Genomic DNA, 17650 nt, shown 5'->3' on the forward strand with positions numbered 1-17650 from the left:
AATACTATGGGGCAAATCGAATGGTTATTGCGTGGTGTCCCTCAGGGCCGCTCTTCAAGGGCGCCCGGAGCCTAACTTTAAAATTTTAAATGGAAACATGGGGCGAGTGACACCTCGTTCGATAGATCTTTAAAAACTGAAAAGGAATGGGGCAGAAGATTTTTTTTATATCGGTCACCGTTTTCAAAATGGCAGCCAAGATAATTATGTTAACTGTATCAGTTAATTGTCCAGTAGCACTAATATGAAAACGGTTGAACATAAATGAACCAAACAAAAGTTCAAATAGGAAAGCCATGAGGGCACATCGAATGGTGTTGTCGCAGTGTCCCCAAGGGCCGCCCTTCATGGGGGCCCAGAGCCCAACTTTAAAATTTTAAATGGAAACATGGGGCAAGTGATACCTCGTTCGATAGACCTTCAAACACCAAAACAGAGTTGTGACAATGAACAGAACAAAAAGTGAAACAGGAAAATGACATAAAATACGTCAGATGATGTCGTGGTGACCCCCAGAGCCGCCTTTCATGGGGGCACATGGCCCAACTTCAAAATTGTAAATGGAAAAAACATAGGTCGAATGATATCTCGTTCAATAGATCTTTAAAAACTAAAAAGTGTTGTGCTAAAAGATTTTTCATATCGGTTACCGTATTCAAAATGGTAGCCAAGACATGGTGCCTGTATTAGATAAAACGTCCAGTACCACTAATATGAAAACGGTTGGAGATAAATGAACAGGATAAAACTCGTATAGGAAATCGAAGAAAGTGTTTATCATTCCAACGTAGAAAAAGATTATTAAAGTATAAGTGAGACAATGCTAAAGAGGAAATCTAATTCTTAGAAAATTATCTTTCCGATCTCCCTCCGTAAGTGGGTGAAGCGGAAATGAATGGTAAAATCTCAAATGAGAACCCCACTTTTATTTGCAATAGGTATGGTTTGTCTGAAACACATGGGTGTACAAGTGACTGGTACTGTAATGAAGTAATGAGTCAATATTGTGCAGACGACTTTTGAGCAAAACCAACATTTGTACACGTTGTTCTAAAATTGCATTGTTCGACAAATTGGTTTCGCATTTCAGTTGATTCATTTTTGCACAAATGAATCAAAATAGAAAGTAATATTTAACAAGAATTTTACCTATCTTTTTTTTTAAAGACACCTATCTGTTATAAAATCACATTTCAGATAATTTTGTTGTGTAGATACAATTTGCAAAAACTAAGGTTCTCATTTGCAATTTCACCGTTTCTTCCCGTCCCGCTTCACCCACTTACGGAGGACGTTGGAACGATGATTTTCTAGGAACTAGATTTCCTCCTTCGCATTATGGCACTTTTACTCTAAGCATCTTCTCCGTTGCAACATTTTCGAGTCCATGAATGATAAATACCCTCTGTGATTTCCTATAGGAGTTTTATTCTGTTCATGCGTTATTATCTTCAACCGTTTTCATATTAGCGGTAGTGAACGTTTTATCTGATACAGGCACCATGTCTTGGCGGCCATTTTAAAAACGGTGACCCATATGAACAATCTTTTGCCAAAACGCTAGTTAGTGTATGAAGATCTATCGAACGAGGTATCACTTGACCCATATTTTTGTTTAAAATTTCTAAGTTGGGCCTGGGCCCCCATGAAAGCCGGCCCTGGGGGGTACCGCGACAACATCATTTGATTTGCCTCGTGGATTTAATATTTTAATTTTTGTTTGGTTCATTTATATTCAACCGTTTTCATAGTAGTGCTACTGGACCTTCATCTGATGTAGATAACGAATACGTTGACCGATATGAAAAATCTTTTGCCACATCGCTTTATAGTTTTTAAAAACCTATCGAACGAGGTGTCACCCGACCCATGTTTCCCTTTAAGATTTTAAAGTTTGGCCCCGGGCCCCCTTGAAGAACGGCCCTGAAGGGCACCATGACATCGCCGTTCGATGTGCCCCATGGTATTTCTTATTTGAGTTTTTGTTCAGTTTATTTATGTTCAACCGTTTTCGAGATATTTCCGTGGAAAGATTAAAATGGGCCACCCTGTATAATATTATATATATATATATATATAGATATAGATATAGATAGATATAGATAGATAGATAGATAGATAGATAGATAGATAGAGAGAGAGAGAGAGAGAGAGAGAGAGATTTCGGGAGTGGCTTAAGGAACGGGTAACAAACATTTCTGTTTTACTTAAAATACAATGCGAAAACTGATTACAAATTTATTTCGGGAGGGGTTTGAGCCCGATACCTAAACCCTAAATACGCCACTGTGCAGGAACATCAGTCAACCGTTCCCATATTATCTCATACAACAACGAAACAAAGTTTGAGTAAAGGCAAAATAACTATCGATATTCGAGACGAGACCGAGACTTTCGAGACTGACCATGGTCTCGTCTCGGTCTCGTCTCGATTTATAGAGGTCTGTCTCGGTCTCGGTCTCTTCTCGGTATGTAAAAGTCCGTCTCGATCTCGGTCTCGTCTCGGTATATAAAAGTGTGTCTCGGTCTCGGTCTCGGTCTCGTCACGATAATTCGAGACGAGACCGAGACGATACCGAGACTAGTTTCGGTCTCGGTACCATCCCTAGTAGAAGCAGCATGGGCCCAATTCTGACACACATTAAAAGCGAACCACGTTTCACTTTTACCATATTCATTACATACTACACACACTTCTTCCCCCAAAACTTCGGAATCGTCGTCTTCGTCCATGTAAGTCACTGATATAGAAGAGTCAGAGGAGTCGACTGAATATAAATCCTTAATACATGTCTTCTTTTTATGCTGCAGAGATTTGTCTTTTCCTTTCCGTGTTCCTTTTTTTCTGTGTACGCAGATCTTCTTTTGTCTTCTGTTTGGCTTATTTCCCGGCTTTCCTTTTTTCCAGAGTTCTTTTGACAGCACTGCTGGTGATAAGCAACGAAAGCAGCTTCTATCGCTGTTTCCTTCTTTTGTTAACTACTTTAGGAAGAATGGGTAGACCATTGCATGATTTCGCATTTGAGGGTACAGGGTCTGCATGAGATGGTCCGGGTTCAAAAATGGAAGAATCGGATTCTGCAAGTGTTGATGGAGGTTCAGAGTGTATTTGGTTAGAATGCGAAAAGGAAGGAGACAATGTTGGAATAGAAGGTTTAGGTACTGATACAGATGATGCAGATGCTGAGTTAGACATTATAGTTGTTGAAAGTTCCGTGGCATTTATTTCAGTTGCTGCGGTCGCTGTAACTTCAGGAATATATTGGTTTTCGGTTGTCAATGATGGCTCGAAATCAGAATCACTCAAAATCAGAAAATGTAATGGCACTAACCCTGTAGCACGGAAACCCTTTACTGCGTGACTGATCGTGACCACTCTACTATATGCCACATTGAATGGCAGCAACATTCTTTATGCTGATTCTCTCACCTGGATGAGCCATCAAGTAGTCATCACAAGCACGGCTATATGCAGTTTTCAATGGACCATACAGAGCAACATCCAAAGGCTGCATCCGGTGGCTTGTGTGCGAAGGAAATCCTAAGAGGCTAATATGATTTTCTCTGCACACGTTAACTGCCTGTAAGGTAATATGGGATGGGACTCATCGCAGATACCAGCAGAGCCAGGAGGAGCATTGTTCAAAAAGTGTTCCTGCATACGCACCTTGGGGAAAATAAAGAATGGTGGGACGTAGTGGCCAACAGCACTAAAACAACAAGCCACACTTACATTCACACCTCTTTCAGCAGAAGAAACATTAATTACTCTTCGATTTCCTTTCGAACGTAATACGCTTGGGGTTTTCGTGGGTACAGTTGAACAGCCCGTTTCATCCATGTTAAAAATCTGATGAGATTCAAAGTGTTTCTCATTTAAAACATCTTTATAGACATTAAAGAACGATTCAACATTTGTTTTGTTGAAAACAGCTAGCCTCCCTGCAGATATAGGTTCCGCTTTTCGCAGAGAGTAATGAAATTTATCCATAAAGGTCTTGATGAAGTCCTTGCCGGCCTTCTTCTTTTCTTGGTTGAATCGGTGAGGAATCTTCATAGTCTCAACATAGTCATAAACTATTCTCCCAAATTGCTCCCTTGCTAGGCTCACGCAGTTCGGGCAAAATGACGAATTCGCCATCTTGTCCGCCTATTTGATTCGTCATCTTACGCGAAACAGCCATTTTTATTGCAAAAGAGACAAACCTGTCATCAAGTTATTTCAGAGTTACATTGAACTATTGATGTAATGAATATACTACATTGTTTCGAAAAAACAGAAATCATGTCTTGGGGACTTATCACAATAGCTTTAGACGTTATTTTCTGACACCGGAATCTTACAACGAACCGACGTGCAAACAGTCAAAGCACTCCTGGTCAACTAGAACATGGCCGATTGGAATAGTTTCTATCTCCCAACACGTGTGGCACTAGTGCCTTCCGAACCGCATGAAGGCTGTGTTGCTATATCACTTCAGGATTCTGAAATTGACAATTCGTTATCTTAAACACATCGTCAACTTACCCTCCTTTCCCCTACTTTTTGTTGCAAGTAACGCGTTATTAACGCGTTACATTTTAAGAGAAGGTAAAGTAACTTGTAACGCGTTACATTTTTACAAGTAACTTACACAACACTGCTTTTTGTACATATACTCACTAAAAAATTCACCGTCCAAGACCCACCGGGAAATTTCCCTGTTTCCTGCCTGACTAGTACGACCCTGCCCTAAAGACATAAGTATAATTTGTGTAGAACCAAGGGTGGATAACTTAATGAAATATGCAATATTTACAATTCGTTAATAACATTATTAGTCAGTGTAACTTTTAAAATGGTATGCTCTGAATAACGTTACTCTGAATAACGTTATTCACTGGAACACTCTGCATTGTGGTACTGTAGTTACAGTCAACTAGGGATTAACGTTACTTGAAATACCCGGGGAACGGACATACCGTCAAATGGGGTGAATAGAAACACATTTTTGGCTATATGAGAATATAAGTCTGGTAATGTTAAAGATTTCGCGTATCAGATTATTCCAAAAGAAAGGTCTTAATATGCTAATGAATTTCAGTAAACGTCATATTAATTTATCAACTCCACTTTTCTTCACCTTGATTTTTCTTAATGTTTCTATTCACCCCTACGCATGGGGTGAATAGAAACAATTACTTTATTTTCATTGTTGTTTCTTTAATACTATTGGAAAGGTAAAAAAGAAAGCGTATTTGTTGAAACGAACTACCGGTATTTATTTGATACCTGCAAGATATTAGTTCAATAAGACCAGTGTTACATAAGTTACAAACTTATAAAACAATACAATGCACAATATAGGTATAAACGACCATATAGTTTTGATGATATTTGAATAAGATTTAAACCACTGAAATCATCAGGGAAACTTATCATGAGTTGAGTTGATTTTTAGGTTTACGTCCCGTTCAGCAGCGAGGCTATATGAGACGTGGACCTACTGTTTAACGTAGAATCAGAACTACATGAGCTCCCACCGGGAATCGAACCCGGGTCTCCCACGCCAAAGGCACGTACGCTAACCGCTTAGCCACGAAGGGTCCCGAAAGTTATCATATACTTAAAGCGTGCTGACGAACTCCTAATAAATCCCAACAGTTTCGTTCTGAAAATTTCATTGTTTATGTGCTCTCATAAAACACTCCCACATATGCATCATGTTCCCATTTTCGCACTTGGGTGCTGAATAGTCTCATCGAGATTTAGCTTCTCATTTTACCACAGCAAAATCACCAGCTTTAGAAAACCATCATCTAGTTCGTGATCGTCTGGAATGTTGTCTTCTGGAGTGTTGTCTTTCTCCTCTTCCGACAATACAAAGGTAGGTTGAGTTTCGTTGTGATTTGATGAAAATGTATCATTTTCAGAAAACAAACAAAAACTCTTACCAGAAACATCTATTCGTACTCTCTTCTTCCCTTATTTAATTTTTTCATCTTCTCTCATGCTCCTGAGAAGATCCATAAGGGAACAGTTTACAGTCTGAGATGACTTTTGCTGTTCTGTTTCTTCTCGTTCATTGTCTTTTCTTGGCAACATCCTCAGTATTTGGTCTCGACAAAGGGGAAAAATTCCACACTTTTCAAATCCAGCCCTGATATTTTCCTCCTTCAGTTTCACACTTTTTTTTCAGAAGACTGGGAAATTTGTTCTTAGAGATGGTTGATACATTCCTATCAGGTCCTTTTTTCTGCTCCTCAAGAATTTTCCACTCCTTGAGGAATTTCAAGAATTTCCCAAGAAGTGTTTCTATTCACCCCACTAATTAAAAATCATAACAATAACCCAGTAAAGTTAAAGTTTGATTAAAAATAATTTACAAAAGGAAAACTTTTACTATGAACGTCAGTAAATGAAACAACAAACTACAAAATAGGCATATGTTCAAATGCAACAAATATGAAAATGTCATACTTACCAAGAAAGTTTAAGGAGCGCTAAAATACCGTGTAAGATTTCAGTAACACATTAATGCTACTGCCGTCTACCTCAGTGTTCCCAACTCAGTAAAACATTTTGTCTCTGCCCTGGACACTTTAGCCGTATAAGACTATGTTAAGAAATTTCAGTTTTCTTGATTAATTTATCGTCCAGATAAATCCAAAACTAATCTGGGAGTTTTGTTTCTATTCACCCCCATGTTTCTATTCACCCCATTTGACGGTAATGGCAGGAGGACAAAATGGCAGAGGACGAAATTGCAGGCGGACGAAATGGCAGGGTACAAAATGGCAGGCAGACGAAATGGCAGGAGGACATAAAGGCAGAAAGTATAATTTGAGTTCTCGGGTTTGGGGGGAGGCAATCCAACCATATTATAGTTCATTACCATATTATAGTTCATTTGCAAGCCTACCGTGAAAATTTTAGGGGGCTGTAAAAATTTAGTGGGGCCCCAACCCTAGACCCCCTGGATACGGGCCTACCTGGTATGTAATTAGGCATTCTTACGACTGCAAAGTGTGTTTATAATATATATTATGATTTTTTTACATAAAATTAAAGACTGTTTTAGTCATTTTTACGAGCACAGAACGTTTTTTACTAGTGCTGTCGAAATCGGTTTATGAAAAAACCGAGAACCGCTTTTGCTGTTTCGGTTTGAGAAAACCGCATTCGCGGTTTCGATTTCCAAAACCGCATTTGCGGTTTCGGTTTTCAGAAACCCGGATTTCTCAAAAATCGAAAACCGCAAATGTCACAAAAAATCGACAGCACTTGTTTTTACGGTGTATTCTAGGATATGTGTTATAGGATGTTTAAGACACTGTAAGTAACTAGTCATTCTTGCGACTGCAAAGTGTGTTTATAGTCTATATTACGATATATCTTATCCCAACTATATATAAAACTACATGAGCTGACATAAATTTTTGAGTACTTCCTGTAGGGCTACAACGATCAAATTTGGCATGATTGTAGGTTTGCGGAACTAACCCACAGGAAAATTGCCAAAAGTGAATATTTTTTATTTTTAGGGGGTCTAAAGAGGGGATGAAGAATTTCCCCATGTTATTTAAACGGACGTTTTCTTGGGATGCAAAATCTTATCTTTTAGAAAGTTGAAATAGGAAAAGAAACTTTAGAATTATAGGTTTAAGAGATGCGAGGCCGTAGGCCCAGCAAAGACAGTATATGGGGGTGAAGCCCTCGAATGGGCAGATTCATGAAATACGAAGAGCAGGTTCACGAAATTCATTGTTGATACAAAAAGTCGATACATAAGAAATGCGAAGCCATAGGCTGGGCAGACCTGGGGGTGTGGGAGCAGAGCCTCCAGCTAGCCAAAGGCTAGTTTTGTTATATAAAATTAATGACGATGTAAGCAATTGGTCATTCTGACGACTGCAGAGTGTTCCTTATAGTCTGTTCTACGATATCCGTCATTACTGAGAATTAAGAAAGATGTACGTAATTAGTCATTCTTACAACTACAAGCTGATTTTATAATTTAAAGGATATGTTATAGGAAATTAGAAAAAAAACCTTTGTTATTTCTGTAACTGTAAAGATTTTATAGGTCTGTACTATGTAGGGATGGTATCGAGACGAGACGAGACTTTGTACAGTCTCGGTCTCGTCTCGGTTGATAAATAACGGTCTCGGTCTCGATCTCGTCTCGAGTAAAAAATCACCGTCTCGATCTCGGTCAACAGATGCTTGTCTCGATCTCGGTCTCGGTCTCGAGTACCAAGTCTCGGTCTCGTCTCGAAAGTCTCGAAATAAATAGTGTGAAATTAAAATAGTGAAAGTATTATTCTCGTACAGTCTGTGGTTTCCGCTTATTTTTTCCTTTCAATTTGACTTAGAATTATGGTATGGTGTATCTCTTCATAGCTAATTTGCTAGTGCTAATGCTTTCCATGCGCGTATTCCAGGTTCAATGATCAGTGGTTATATCACCCTAAAACCCTAATAGAACCCATATTTCACTTTCAGCAATAGACTTTGTCTCATATAGCCTCAGAACTGCCTATACAATTAAACTCTATTAAATTAACTCCAGTACTATACAGTAGTTTATTTCCTTCCTTTGAATCAGAATTGTTCAATACCTCCTAACGGATAACGCAACACATAGCAGCACGAATGTATTTAATCGTACCGAAATTGAAACTTTACAATTTTTCATTTATTATTCAATACATTCTGCTTTGACTGTCATTTTAAAAACAGAATATAACGTTCATTATCTTAACAAATAGGGTAAATTATTACTACAAAATACGTATTTTGTTTGAAATTGATGAAATGCTTTATTACTATTTCACATCTCCATGTTTAATTGACACTTTATAACACGAACGTCCTGAACCTTGTGGTGGGAGCTACTACACTCATCTTTGCTATGTGAGGTCTCGAGTTGGATCACAAAACAAGTTAGATTCAAAGTCCGATGTTTCGTATAATTAGCGTCTCATTTTAAGTGCATTCTGTTTCTTATACAAGTTCATAAGGTCGTAATGCATTACGTAAGCACATATCCAGTGCCGTAACATAGATTAATCTTATTCCTGAGCTCTCAACGGTGCATGCAATCTTTATTCGAGAAAACAAGTCTTGCGTTCTTTACGTTGAAATTTTATATTGATTATAAATTACTTGCGAAACATGGACATACATATTATATAAGTATATAGGTAATCGTAATTCGAGTTATCTGTATTTATTTTTTTCTCACTCGCCAAAACAAGTGATTCTTAACTTTCTAGTTTTCTTTTGTATTAATTTTCGTAGTTTTGCTGCAACATGATGGATTGAATAGTCAAAAATACTTTTTTTCGCTCTATGACTTTCATTAAATTTTGGATCCGTTTTTACCCTACCTCACCTAGTACAAGTTATATATATAGTCTTAGTTGAGAAACCAGCTTTTCGCTTCTGTAAAATTACAAAATTATGACTTGGTTAAGTTTACCCCCGAGGTTTAGATATAATAAAATCATCACCATCATCATAATCAACCATTATCAATCCATTGCTGGATGAAGGTCTTTCCAACTCTTCACAACTATCTAACTTGGGCAATTCTTTTCCAGGTTACTCCTCAGTGGTTCTTGATTTCGTCACACCTTGTATGCGGAGATTTCCTAGGCTGTTTTTGTCTTGTGGTGTCCAATCTAGAATTGTTTTCGTCCGTCGATTATAATTTCTTCTTGCAATACGTCCAGCACATTTTCCAGCTCATATTAAATTATTTCATTAGCACAATCGGTATTCAATTCTATATATTTGGGCTACAAATAGTTCGAATTCGCTACTTTCGGAGTACAGACACGCTACTTTTTAATCTTGGGATCTGGCAACACTGACTGAGTGATTTAAATCAACATAATGTGAGAACCCCTATTTGGTCTAGCGGCTAGCCCTCCTGATTTCGGTTCGCGTGGTCTCGAGTTCGATTTCCGGTAGGGGTAAAGTTGAACGACCGAAATGGTTCGGATTCCACTATAATCATTAGCTCCACGTCTTCTTTAGCCGCCCTAGCATAACTGTGGGACGTTAAACTAAACAAAAGTGAACACTGTGTATTACTAACTGTAAGTCTTTGAATAATTGCATATAGCTATATACGTCCGTCAAGCTGGCCCGCACAAATTTCATATTCTAACTAAAACAGTACCAAAAATTTGTACCCAATATGTACCAATTTGTACCACTAAAATTAGAATTTGTACCCCCACCAATTTCGAAAAAATAGAATTTTTGATGGCGGGCCAACTTGACGTCAAGCTGGCCCGCACAATTTATTTTTCTTTCCAATTCGAACAAAAACGGTACCAAAAATTAGTACCCAATATGTACCAATTTGTACCACTAAAATTAGAATTAGTACCCTCACCAATTTCGAAAAAAATGAATTTTTGATGGCGGGCCAACTTGACGTCAAGCTGGCCCGCACAATTTGTTTTTCTTTCCAATTCGAACAAAAACGGTACCAAAAATTTGTACCCAATATGTACCAATTTGTCCACTAAAATTAGAATTTTTACCCCCACCAATTTCGAAAAAATTGAATTTCTGATGGCGGGTCATCTTGACGTCAAGCTGGCCCGCACAATTTACTTTTCTTTCCAATTCGAACAAAAACGGTACCAAAAGTTAGTACTCAATATGTACCAATTTGTACCACTAAAATTAGAATTTGTACCCCCACCAATTTCGAAAAAATTGAATTTCTGATGGCGGGTCAGCTTGACGTCAAGCTGGCCCGCACAATTTATTTTTCTTTCCAATTCGAACAAAAATGGTACCAAAAATTTGTACCCAATATGTACTAATTTGTACCACCAAAATTAGAATTTTCACCCCGACTAATTTCGAAAAAATTGAATTTCTGATGGCGGATCAGCTTGACGTCAAGCTGACCCGCACAATTTATTTTTGTTTCCAATTCGAAAAAAAAATGGTGCGGAAAATTTGTGCCCAATATGTACTAATTTGTACCACAAAAAATTAGAATTTGTACCCCTACCGATTTCGAAAATATGAATTTTTGATAGCGGGCCAGCTTGACGTCAATCTGCCCTGCTCAACGCATTTTTCTTTCCAATTTGAATGAAAACTGTACCAAAAATGTGTATCCAACATGTACCGATTTGTACCACGAAAAGTAGAATTTGTTCCTCCACCCATTTCGAGAAGTGTGAATTTATGTAATTTTTAAAACTATACCTCATCTTGGGCAAACCAGGAGGTAGTGAAAGTACCAAATAGACAATATTCTAATCCGAAACAGATTCAGAAACCAAGTAAAGCTCTGTACAAGTTACTCAGGTGCAGATGTGGGCACAGATGACTCCCTTGTTGCTTATCGATCTCTATAAGATGACGCGAATATTATAACCGTGCACCAAGTGAAATTCACTCAAACTAAGAAAGATGTCAAGACTTATAAAGAATTCTGGAGAGCGACAGATAGATGAGTTACCACAACAGATACTGCGAAAAATATTATGTAAGAGGTGCTTAATGGCACGAATAATCAAAAGCTGTGATGATTACATGGGGAAACAGGAAAAAATAACTGCAAGGAATGGATAATTGAAGAAATATTGAAATTAGTGGAAAAGCGAAGAAGTTGCAAACTAAACAAGGACGACGAAGTATACAAGCGATACAGAAACCTGATAAGCAAGAAAGGCAAGAAAAGAGTGGTTAGCAAATGCAAGGAAATTGATGAAACTATGAAGACTGGAGACATAGAATAAGCTTACAAGAACGTGAAAAATTAAGTTTATCACATAAGAACCACTGCAAATGTAATAAAGGACAAAGACGGAAACGTTCAGGTATAGGAAGAAGATAGAACACATCGATGGAAGGAATGCGTAGAAGTTTACAAAGAAACTGAACCAGGAAGAAGCGGTGGTAGATGAAGTACATGAAGATTACTTGGGACCATCAATTTTAAAAGTGGAATTTGAAGAAGCAGTGCAAACACTAAGTCAGTTGCAGCAACCGGACCAAATGAAATACCAGCTGAAATTATAAAGAATTTAGGATAAAGAGTGAAAGGAGTTTTGTATAAAATTATAAACAAAATGTACGTAACAGGTAAAGTACCAAAAGATTTTAAGAGTTAAATGTGAAAACAATAGTATTTGATATTACTTGTGTCAAAAATACTTATAAGAATACTTCGAAAACGTGTGGAAAAAAGAATAGAGGAGAACCTGTCCGAAGACTTATTTGGCGTCAGTTAAAGGAACAGGAGAGACTAACGACTGATAATCGAACAGTTTCTAAGAGTAAACTTTAGTGGTTGTAACAGCAACGTTCATCGATGTAGAAAAGGCATTTGATAACGCGAAATGGAACACACTGTTTGAAGTTCTGAAGAAGAAAGGAATAGACTAGAGAGATAGACGAGTAGTACATGGACTAGAAAACCAAACAGGTCTTATAGGAAGACAAAGAGATGAGAATAAAGAAAGTTGTAAGACAAGAATGCGGACATTCACCATGGATATTTCGAATATGATCAAATATGATCAAAATGATCGAATATAAAACGAATGGCCTACTGTATTCTCAAATACTCTGTCTGTGTTCTTGTAAGCGACCATGTTTTGCAACTATATAGTTCAACAGGATGGTTATCGTTTTATAAATATTTTAAGCTTCAAGTTTTTCAGCATAATTCATGAAGATCAAAGATTTTGAACTGAATAATAACACGAATTCCCGGCTTTCAGTCAAGATGTATTTTCTTCTTACATATAGTTTTGGTCTGCTAATGTTGATGCTACATTTTTGAAAGTATCCACTTTGTCGAAAATATTATTTCATATTTTGACATATCCATATGCAGTATTATAATCCTAGCGAATTTCCATGTATTTAGATTCCTCTCTATTTACTTCTAAACCCATGTCCAATAAAACCTCATTATTATATTCTCATTTCTTTTCGAGTATTAATCGAATGGTAAATTGATTAATAATTAAATTGATCAATTGAACCTAAATCTACAATGATAATGTCCAGCAATTTCATCCGCGTATGGCGTCAGTCTTGCTATGTTTGAGAGAATTTTATAGTATGTTGACAGAAGACAGATGCCTTGATCAGTGGCGTATTTAAGGGGGCAGCTTCCGAGCTTAAGCCCCTCCCGAAATCTTACTTACTATAGTAAAGTAAATGAAATATCAAATATCTTGCAGAATTTTCACATTTCCAGGCAAAGTCCCCCGAAACAAAATCGAAAATACGCCACTGGCCTTGATAATTATTACAGTCGATCTTGTCGCCTTTCTTGTGAATCGGAACAATGATTGATTCGTGGTGGACGAAATCGTATCCGTGGGTTTTCTTGGGATTCTCTCGTTTTTCCCCTGTTTCTCATTCCACCATTTCTTCCATTATTCACTTACAATTTCATCCGTCTCCTTTAGCACTTAGCTTGCATAAAAGTAGAACTTTAAGCTAAAGAGTTCATTTCATTTTTTCGATGATTGATTCCTTCTAATCTCGTGGCAATTCCTCCCTTTTTTCAGATGAGGAAAATGAGTTTCTGTAACTCGTTTCACAATTTCCTCCCCCCAGCTAAATTTAACGCGAAAGGAATTTCGTCTACACCCAGAGATTTGTATTGTTTCCATTCTTTAATCAATCTGTGTAGTAGTTTAGACGTGGTAGATGTATTTTCTTTCTTTTTTCCTGATTGGCTTTATATTAGAGCGAAATTATTATTTTTAACTTAGTTATTTTCCCAAGTTAAATGGTATTTTCAATAGAACACGCGAAGTTATGCACAGAATACATAATTATTAGTAGTACAGACACCAGTCTATGTAAGAAAATTCGGACAAACTAACAGACACTGAGCAGTGATTATTTCAGAAAATAATGTTCCGGGGGGAGGCTCAACGGTATTCGGAGGAGCACTTATTATTTTCACATGGTACTGTTCTATTTATTATTATATTATAGACGTATTATTCTGGTCTCCTTCGGAGGCACTCACAGAGCTCCGGAGGGCACTAGCCCCTAAAAAACATGTCTGGAAAACATGTCAGCCCCGAAAAACATATCAGAGTTCCGGGGGACACTAAGTATCTATTACAACTATTGTAGATACACTTTAGGTTTTAATTACGGTTAAAAGCAGTCGGGCCCCTGACAAAATCCGGCCCTCGAAACCATTTCGTCAGGCCTGTTGATCGGTTATAATTCTTTTTGTAATATATTATACTAAATTGAAATTTTTCCAACTCTCAATACTATAGTGTTAAACTACGTCAGTCAACTTCCCTCCTGCAATTTGACCATGATGATAAGACTTAGATAATGGGAGCTGTAAGCGGGGGTGATGGGGAACGCGTCCCCCCAAATTTTTAGGTAAAATACCAAAAAAGATAACGCAGTAATATGAAATTTAGTGAACTCCATGCATCTCCCCCAGAACTGAAAAGATAACAAAGAGTATGCTCAGAGGCCAACATTATTTTCTCTTCACTCCAACTCCTTCCCATTGCACTGGAAAATGCCCTTGACGTTGATTATCCGACCTGCGACGCCAGCACGATCCATATAACTGGTTCGCTCCCTCTTTTAACTTGCTTATGCTAATTCAGAGACCTTTCTGTGTTTCATTTACTGGGGGGAGCTATGGGGCACGGGAGGTATTGCCCCTCCAACTTTTTGACAAAAAGTAAAAATGCCACTTCTTAGATGGCCATTTACCAAGACCTGTCAAAATTTGCGAGACTGTACTGTAGGTCTTTTCCCCCGCAGCAGACGATTCCTAACTCCGCTTCTACATGTTTCTACGTTTTCATATGTGTATCTACTCAAATTTATAATATATATTTGATAAGTAATAGAATTTTCTTAATTATTACAGTATTGTATACATGCATTTTTATTTAAATGGCTTTTACGTTGACAGAAACAATTCACGATGTGAGTTTTCAAAACAACTCTTTTCGTAAGTAACTTGGTGTTTTTATTAATTAAGAGAATACGTACCATCTTGAACTACTTCCTCCTTATACTTCATGATTTCCTCTTCGATATAACGCTTCTCAATAGAGGGTGGTTTGCCTCGTTTTAGTTGTATGATGAATTCTTGGTCGATCTATTTTTATTCCTCTAAACAGAAGTAAGAACTGGATACAAGATTTTTTTTTTTAAAAAAAAAAGGCAAGAGGGAGGAGGATGAAGTACGCACTTGCTGTCATGTGATGTATAGAAGCAATCAAAAGCTTTAACCTTATCTCTAAACTAAATGGAAGACTAAACTAAAGATTACACTATAGACGAATTATATTCGGATTGTGAAATCTCACAATGAACCTCAGTTCCATAAAATTATTCCTCAAGATGGATGAGGAATTAAATCCAGGATGGGAAAATTAAACAAGTAATTGACAAAAAAGAATAAATAATGTTTTGTTTTTAAACTAAATGTATAAACACTGAAGAGAAAAATTCAAATTTGTCAAAATTGGTGGGGGTACAAATTCTAATTTTGGTGGTAAAAATTGGTACATATTGGGTAGAAATTTTTGGTACCGTTTTTGTTCAAATTGGAAAGAAAAATAAATTGTGTGGGCCAGCTTGACGTCAAGCTGGCCCGCCATCAAAAATTCATTTTTTTCGAAATTGGTGGGGGTACAAATTCTAATTTTAGTGGTACAAATTGGTACATATTGGGTACAAATTTTTGGTACCGTTTTTGTTCGAATTGGAAAGAAAAATAAATTGTGCGGGCCAGCTTGACGTCAAGCTGGCCCGCCATCAAAAATTCATTTTTTTCGAAATTGGTGGGGGTACAAATTCTAATTTTAGTGGTACAAATTGGTACATATTGGGTACAAATTTTTGGTACCGTTTTTGTTCGAATTGGAAAGAAAAATAAATTGTGTGGGCCAGCTTGACGTCAAGCTGGCCCGCCATCAAAAATTCATTTTTTTCGAAATTGGTGGGGGTACAAATTCTAATTTTAGTGGTACAAATTGGTACATATTGGGTACAAATTTTTGGTACTGTTTTAGTTTGAATATGAAATTTGTGCGGGCCAGCTTGACGGACGTAGCTATATGGTATGGATCGAGTTTGATGTGATCGGTGGTCAAACTAAAGCAAGTGAAATGTAATTAGTGTGTAATTAGAACTTTTAATTAAGCACGGTCTTAATCTAAAGTGTACACCAGGCCTAAGGCTTAGGGGGAACAACTAGTGTTACTGAAAATGTATCAGTTACATTTAATTTCAGTTACAATTTGCATTTACATGTATTGCTGGAACGAAGACTTAACATTAAACATTATAAGTAGCCCAAAGACTATGAAAAACGTCTTCACTTGAAAGCATTCTTGCACCATAAAACAAACTACGAGTAATTTTAAAATATTTTGCAGTTCATCTACGTTATTTGCATATATTTAGAATAATATTTAGCAATTTATTTAAGTGGCAACGCTGCTTAAAATAGTGTAACTGCCATTTGTTGTAATTAAAACCACCAAAAACTATTGTTGTAATGTTATAGAAGCAATCATCATCATCATCATCATCATAGGTATTCTGCCTTTATTGGCAGGTCACTTGCCGCAGCTGAGAAGCTTCCATGCTCCACGGTCCTCCGCTAACCTCTTTGTCTTCGCGTATGATCTTTCTGTTTTAATATCATCCATTAATTGTAGTCTCCTTCGCCCCCTCCCTCTCTTTCCCGCCACCATACCTTCTAGGACGTCCCTCATGATACAATCTCTTCTTAGGCAATGTCCCAACCAGTTTCTCTTCCTCTTCCTAATACTATCTAAAAGTGTTCTTTCTCACCCACCATTTCTAACACACTCTCATTCGTTTTCCGCTCGACTCAACTAATTCTTTCCATTCTTCTCCACACCCACATTTCGAAGGCTTCCAGTCGATTTTCGTCACCTTTACGTAATGTCCACGTTTCCGCCCCATACAGTACAACACTCCACACGAAGTATTTTATGAGTCTTTTTCTCAACTCTTTATTCAAGGTCCCACAAAACAGACTTTTCTTCCTACTAAAGGCTTCTTTCGCCATTCCTATCCTTGCTTTTATTTCACGTTCGCACTTCATGTCATTACTAAGAATACTACCCAGGTATCGAAAACTATTCACTTGTTCTATTTTCTCCCCTCCTATTTTTATATTTGACACAGACCCCTTCGTTCCAATCACCATGGCTTTTGTCTTTCTAACATTTATTTTCATCCCATATTCTTCAAAGCCCTTTCTCATTTTTTCCAACATTTTATTGATTTTCTTTTCAGATTCTGCAAGAAGCGCCATATCGTCTGCAAATCTTATGCATCTAATCATTCTACCTCCTACCGAAATACCATCATCATCATGTAGGCTCTTTTTCACTATATCTTCTAGATAGACATTAAATAGTGTTGGCGAGAGGCAGCATCCTTGTCGAACTCCCCTGCCAATTGCACTGTCTTCCGTCATTTCGTCCCCTATCCTCACACTTACTTGTTGGTTCATGTATAAGTTTCTTATGAGTCTTCTATCTTTCCATTCCAACCCTATCTTCGTTAGAACTCCCAACAACAATTCCCAATTCACGCGGTCAAAAGCCTTTTCTAGATCAATAAATGCAACATACACCT

This window comes from Thermobia domestica, chromosome 11 (genome assembly GCF_964235325.1).
Source record: "Thermobia domestica chromosome 11, izTheDome1.hap1.1, whole genome shotgun sequence".
NCBI lineage: Eukaryota > Metazoa > Arthropoda > Insecta > Zygentoma > Lepismatidae > Thermobia > Thermobia domestica.